The sequence below is a fragment of the Neoarius graeffei genome, chromosome 25 (genome assembly GCF_027579695.1).
Source record: "Neoarius graeffei isolate fNeoGra1 chromosome 25, fNeoGra1.pri, whole genome shotgun sequence".
Taxonomy (NCBI): domain Eukaryota; kingdom Metazoa; phylum Chordata; class Actinopteri; order Siluriformes; family Ariidae; genus Neoarius; species Neoarius graeffei.
Genome location: NC_083593.1, coordinates 50822932 through 50830860, shown reverse-complemented (window position 1 = coordinate 50830860; position 7929 = coordinate 50822932).

The window sequence follows — 7929 nt, the reverse complement described above, 5'->3', positions numbered from 1 at the left end:
TCTATCCCGAGAGCGTAGTTAACCCGGAAAATTCGATTTTATTAGTTATTAATGATAATTAGTCATGTCCCAATCATTTGTTGTGTAAGGATACGTATACATTAACGCCAATATTACGGTATAAAAATGCGAACACAATTTTATAGCTCAGTAAAGGAATGCCGGCCAAACTGAAATACACTCACCGGCCACTTTATTAAGAACACCCCGACATCCACCTGCAGCTGTTTGATACAGTTCTCTAATCAGCCAATCCCTTGACAGCAGCACAATGCGTCAAATCATGCAGATACGCTTCAGTTAATCTGAACAATGTTCAAACATCAGAATGGGAAAAATTGTGATCTCAATTTTTGTGTGATTTTCTTTCACTGTGTCATGGGTGTTGGTTTGAGCCAGATGGACTGGTTTGAGTTTTTCAGAAACTGCTGATCTGATCTGATCTGATCTCCTGGGGTTTTCACACACAACAGTCTCTAGAGTTTACACAGAATGGTGCGAAAAACAAAAAACATTAAGTGAATGAGCGACAGTTCTGTGGGTGGAAACAAACGCCTTGTTGATACGAGAGGTCAGAGGAAAATGGACAGACTGAGCAGTTTGAGCTGCCGGGAAGGATATAGTAACTCATATAATCACTTTTTACAACCATGGTGAGCAGAAAAGCATCTCAGCATGCAACAGCAGAACGGAAGAACACATTGGGTTCCACTCCTGTGAAGAACAGGAATCTTAGAATCAAGAACAAGTTCCTATTAAAGTGGCCGGTGAGTGTATACTGTATCTAGCAAAATGAAATTTATATACAGAATAGTCAGCAGGATCAGTGCGGTTAATTAGGATAGCAGTACCTTTACATATAACAGTTATTCCATGAAATCGAGTCGTATATGATTTGATAGCTGACGACGCGCGTAGCACCGAGTCGGGTATAAGCCGTGTACGACGAGATTGAGTCGAATAACTGTTTTATTCTATTCACATTCACTGGATTTTGAAAAACAGAGCATTGTTATTTTTATTTTTTGCAAATTCGATAAATAAAAACTTTATACAAAACGTCCATCTAAGGCCAAATCCCATTTCACCCCTTGGACCAACCCCTTGGCCCTTCCCCTCCATTTTGCGCGTTCACGTGAAGGGGTAGGGTATCCCAATCCCAGTTAACGCAGAGGGGTAGGGGAAGGGGTAGGGCTTCTGTACCCCTCCAAACGGAGATTTTCCTGGAGCTGACTCCGAACGAAGGGGTTTGAGTGATTTCCCACAATGCCATGCGGATTTCAGCGAGATTTCATGCGGATTTCAGAAAGATGGCGGTTCCCGCGGCGAAAGATTGTCATAGATGTATTTTCTCCATTATTTATGTGTTTTAAGTTGTTATCCAGAGGAAACACGCCGCTTGATTCGCTTTCGAGCTGAGAATGAGCAGCGATTTCTGAAATCCAAGCTGCTGCTAAAAAGCTTTGGGAGTGAGTATTGTTTTCGGTTGCTTGACTGCGTACGTTTTGTTCTGTTATTCTCGCTTTTATTGTTTACATGAGTGTTCTGACACCTCATTCTGTCGGATGTGGTGCACGAAGCGCCAAAGATATCCCATTCAGTGGTGTTAGTTAACAAATCACACCCTGCCAGCAGAGATTTCTGGTTCTGCCTCTGGCTCTGACTGTAGTGGCTGGTCGCAGCCAATGACGCATTTGGTCGCGTTTTGCTAACGTAAACGCTGACGGAGGTACGCGATGACGTATGCGATCGTTGAAGGGCTATCCCAATACGTAAGGGTTGAATTTCAAGCCCTATCCCTTGTAGCTCAGTTTCAAGGGGAAGGGGGAGGGGAAGGGGGAGGGGTAGAAATTAGAATTGGGATTGGGCCAAAATCATTTCCACTTCGAATGTGAACAAACTGGTGAAATGACAGTCACAATTTGTGAAAAATGCAATAATAATAATTCTTGAAAAATAAAAAAGATACTTTTATTCCATATTTTGTTGCTTTTTAAAAATATTTTTTGGGGTTTTGTTTTTGAGTAGAGTTTTTATTTCGTCCTCGGTTGGTTCAGCAACACGTTCCGCCATTTTGTTTTTCTCTACTCACGGTATATGAGCCGATAGCCTAGTAGTAGAGTAGCCAATCAGAACGCGCGTCCAGTGAATGTGGAGAGAATAATAATTGATCGCTTCCTTCGTATGGTGCTTACATCAGGCTCACTTTCAAACAAAAAAATTGTCAATTATCTACTAATTAATGATCAATTATATCTTTATCTAGGTTAATTATGTACTATACGCTTCAGCCTGCTTTAATGCAGCTGTAAAAGATTTAAATCTGGGATATTTTTCATGCTGATAAAGCCGGGTGAAGCTCTCAGGAACAGATGTTTAATTCTGCTGGAGTATATCACACTTCGTTCAGACAGTCTTTGTGTACAGAGTGAGTGGCGGTGATATGGTTATAATATTATATCATATTATATGATTCTTTGACATTTTTATGATAAAAGGGTTAAACAAAAACAAACATAAAAACAAACAAACTGCTTCGATCAATGTTGTAGAAGTACTGATGAAACTCAGGCTACTGACAGAGAAGTGTTTTGTGTCGTCGTTTATCACAATAATGAGATATCATTATAGCACCCAGCCCTACAGCTTTAGAACGTTGGAGTTATGGCCAGAGATTTAAAGGCCAGAGATAAAGCCATTCATGGAATATGAAGTGGTTCGAGAAGATCCTTGGAAAATCAGAGCGTGGTGTCACATTTTATTAAAGAAAAGAGGAAAACGCAGCGGTGCCTGGTAACCATCGTGTCATGCCTCTGACTCAGTGTTTACGCCTCTTCAGCTGAACGTGAGTGTGTGGTGGATTTGCTGTGAGCGATCAGTTTGGAGTTAAATACCTCATGGTTGTCAGATCATGGCATCAGAACCACTAGTGTTCATGTGCAAACCACAGGATTTACAGATAAAGCAGTCGAGAAATCAAACGTCATTCTCAGTCTCACGGTTCTGAATAAAAAGCGTATCGATTAAAAAAGCAATAGAAAAAGCCGTCGACTTGGTTTTCACATCATGAGAATTTGGTTCAGTTTGATTTTTTTTTTTATTTGTCAGTGGATTATCATTTTCTCAACAGTTTGGTTTTTTTTGCTAAATACCGCACTGTTGATCCAAGTCTCTACTGCTTTATCTGTTTGTCCTCTGATTTACCCTTTTATACATTTATTCATTAACAGATTATGGATAGTCATTTTTTGTTTTATGAAGTTAACTAAATACTGAGTGACACAGACTCGTGTGTTCAGTGTTTAGAAGAAGAACACAGTGTGGAATTAGAGAAGGTCAGAGGTGGTGCTGGAAAATGTTCTTCAGTGACTTGGAGCAGAGTTTCTTAATCCAGCTACACACACACACACACACACACACACACACACTCTTTTCAGGAACTGAAGCGTTCCACAACTGTTTTTCAGGAACTGAAGAGTTCTGGAACATTTTCCAGGAAAAGGGAAGTGTTTCAGAACTAAATATTTCATGAGTATTTATTGAATATTCAGTAACTGAATAGCTCTAAAAAATTTCAAGAATGTTCTGCGGGGTTTTTTTTCTTTCCAGGAACTGAGAGATCCAGAACATTTGTCAGAAACCAGATATTTCTGGAAGTTTTTCAGAACCTGGGCAAATTCGGAATCTTTTTCAGAAACTGAAGAATTCCAGAAATTTTTTCAGTAGCTGCAGAGTTTTGGAAATGTTTTAAGAAATGAAGACTTCCAGAATTTATTTTTTTTAACCGAACTGAAGAATTCTGAAAACTATTTTGGGAACTGAAGTGATCTGGAACCTTTTTCAGAAACCGAAGAGTTCCAGAACCTTTTTCAGGAATGTAAGAGTTCTGTAATTGTTTTTCAGGAACTGAAGAGTTCTGGAGGGTTTTTTTTTTTTCAGGAAAAGGGAAGAGTTTGAGAACACTTTTCAGGAACTGAATAGTTCTGGAACTTTTTCAGGAATGTAGAAGTTTTGCCATTTTTTTTCCAGGAACCAAATAGTTTTGATTCCTGTGATATTTTCAGGACCTGAAGAGTTTCAGAATCTTTTTCAGTAATGTAAGAGTTCTGGAACCTTTTTCAGGAGCTGTCAGTTCTGGAACTTTTTTTTTTTTTTACTTTCTTGCCTCCGCACAGACACACACTGAGTGTGTGGTTATGTTGTTCTTTAGGGTTTTTTTTTTTTATTGTTATGTAAATATGATGTCAACACACTCCAACTCACTACAAATCACACTCCCATCTCACTGATAACATCCTGCATCTTGTGAATTTCTTGTTCGATCATTTTTAAACCTTTGTTCGTGAATCATTGTAGTATGGCAAGCTCCGCCTACATAGTTCCTGGTTTATTTAAAAAAAAAAATGAAGGTACCTGCTAACATCAGTCCTGTTTCTTGCTGTGGAAATGCACCTGAAGCTCATGAGCTCCTAACAAGCGTGCAGTCGTGGACATGAGGACTGGATTGAGAAACTCTTAGCACAATGTTGCACTGAGTGACTTTAGGACAAGCTGTCTTCTCTGTGAGTGTACTGCTGCTGTGGGTACATTTCTCTTGTCACTAAAATATCAGATGTAAATAATTTTTATTCTATTTATGTATTTTACAATCATGGAAAGGCCGACTGAATAAATATGCTTGTTTACGGATGTCGTGAGTCTCTTGTCATACTTTATTCATACAAGCTTTATTTTTATTTCAGTGAATAATGAGTGTCCATCAGCGTATATTTGAAAATGTGACTCCCGCTGAAGGGCGGGGGCTGGGGGAGGTGGGCCGCCACCCACCTCTGATTAGAAGGCGTTAACGTTCTTTTTTTTATCAAGAAAAAAAACCCATTATGATGTAGAGGAATACCAAACGGTCGACTCTACATCAACATTTACAAGGTTCAGTAAGTTTAACCAGTAGATAGCTCTTTGAGCCTTTTTCAACCCATAAAATGCAGATTTTCATCAAAATTATTTTAGAATTTTGTCAATATTGACACCAGCATTGATTGTACTGTGATAAAACAAACATATCATTTAGTTTTAGATCTAAAAAAAATCACATTTAAGTGTGCAGTACCTCTTTACATGCTTTTAAAATGCTTGTTATTTGTTGTAATGGCTACATTTAAAGACGGTGGCACTAAAGGAACCCTGATCCGTAACCGACACTTGTGCTTCAAACTGGGCATCAAATCTCATCTCATCTCCTCTAGCCGCTTTATCCTTCTACAGGGTCGCAGGCAAGGTGGAGCCTATCCCAGCTGACTATGGGCGAAAGGCGGGGTACACCCTGGACAAGTCGCCAGGTCATCACAGGGCTGACACATAGACACAGACAACCATTCACACTCACATTCACACCTACGGTCAATTTAGAGTCACCAGTTAACCTAACCTGCATGTCTTTGGACTGTGGGGGAAACCGGAGCACCCGGAGGAAACCCACGCGGACACGGGGAGAACATGCAAACTCCGCACAGAAAGGCCCTCGCCGGCCACGGGGCTCGAACCCAGGACCTTCTTGCTGTGAAGCGACAGCGCTAACCACTACACCACCGTGCTGCCCGGGGCATCAAATCAAACTAAAGTTATTTATTTGGCACTTTTTAAAACAACCTTATTTGACCCAGGTGGTGTACAGAAATAAAGTTGATGCTGGAGATCTCTGGACATACTTGACCATGACAGTGGATGTGTGTGTGTGTGTGTGTGTGTAAGACTTCTGTCTCCAGAACTGAAAAGGATGTAGTCTGTGTAAACAGCAGTGACTGAGTCAGGCAGTGTGTTTTCCTGTTGTGCCTTAATAAGGCAGTGTTTCACTCTCTGTAGTCACACAGCTTCCTTACATAATCATTTACATCTATTCATTTGGCAGACACTTTTATCCAAACTAACAACCAAGGGAGGCTGAATCTGATCTGGGCGAAAAGCCGAGACGTTGTGGATTGTGCTCAAGAGCCCAACAATTGCTTTCTGGGAGTCATGAGATGAGACTGAACTTGTAATTTACACAGAACTAACCACTGACACTAAACTATCAGATTAAGCTTCACCTTATGAACTTCTCATTCATCTCATTATCTCTAGCCGCTTTATCCTGTTCTACAGGGTCGCAGGCAAGCTGGAGCCTATCCCAGCTGACTACGGGCGAAAGGCGGGGTACACCCTGGACAAGTCGCCAGGTCATCACAGGGCTGACACAAAGACACAGACAACCATTCACACTCACATTCACACCTACGCTCAATTTAGAGTCACCAGTTAACCTAACCTGCATGTCTTTGGACTGTGGAGGAAACCGGAGCACCCGGAGGAAACCCACACGGACACGGGGAGAACATGCAAACTCCGCACAGAAAGGCCCTCGCCGGCTACGGGGCTCGAACCAGGACCTTCTTGCTGTGAGGCGACAGCGCTAACCACTACACCACCGTGCCTTTTGAACTTTATATAGTTAATAATATTAATTGTTTTAGTTTATTATGACTAAAGATGAGAATTGACGCTGGTTTGTCGTCTTGCATGGATGATTCAGATTAAACAGATTGGTGATCGGGGTCCAGTTTAAATCACTTTCTCAGTAAGTCGTTATAAAACAGATTCAGGAAATATTACAATGAATAATGTTATTAAATGAAATCAGGTTAGAGACTGAATGATGTGACCTGAAATACAGAAATGTTTAGCGGCAGAACCTCATTGCTAATCTACCTATCTAATTAGTTATACAGATGATTGTTATGAACTAAATTTCAGTTGTTAAGACATTTTAGTATAAATACGCAGGTGATAATAGAAAATCGCGCATGCCGATTGGTCGAGAAATTCTGACTATTTCTCGATAATCACCTCGAGCGACTTGGCAAAATGGCGGCCAATCGCTTTGTCACTGTAAGTGAGGAAGAATTAGAAATGATGAAAGAATATGCTGTTCCTAAAAGCACGAAAGATGCTACGAAGTTTGGTCTAAAACTATTCAAAAGTAAGGTGGAATTGTGATTTATTTTAGCGATTTCAAAACAAAGTATTTTATGTGACTCGGCGTAGAGAAGTGACACAAGCCTGCGCTACGCCGTTATTTCATTTGCATAATGCTTTTGAAGTTTGAAATAAATTGTTTTTTTAAATATGATTTTTAAAAAAAATAATCACCTGTGTATTTATACTAAAACAATTATCCACCTCAGGCTCAGTGAATAACGGTGACTAATAACCTCAACTTCATCTCGGTTAGTATTCACCAATATTCACTTCACTTTTGGCGAATAATTGTTAAATAATTGGCTGGGTTGCTGTAAATTATAATGTTGCAGAATGAGACTCCAATACTGCAATCCAAGTAATTTTACAAGCAGTTAGCAAGTGATATTAGATTGATTAGATTGTTTGTGATGGCAGGACAATGTGCGAATGTTTCCATATTGCATATTCATATACGTATATTTATAGATCCTGGCCTTTTATGCATATAATATAATTTAAAAAATAACATTTGCTACATTTTTTTGTTTGCAGGTCATTTTTAGTACTTTGTGGTTATTAAAACATATTAAACAATTCATTGTTCTACATAAATCATTTCTAAAAGCTTGAGGCGACGCATACAAGGCTATGCGAAGTAAAACATCCTCGTAATTTATATTAATATTAGTCACAAGAAACATTTCTTTTATTAAATCATTTTGCTGCTACTTGAAAATCTCTTTGGAAAGCAATCCGAGAAATCAAGAAATCCACATTTGATGAGTATGCAAATTAGAAATGTCCTGAATTTGCATAGTTACTTTATTGGCTCTTATATTTTATGACATCATAACTCTTTCTTGTCATCTGGCTCAGATTGTTCTTGGAAGATCAATCCAATTTTGAAAGACAAATCTGTGTACTTGGTAAAAA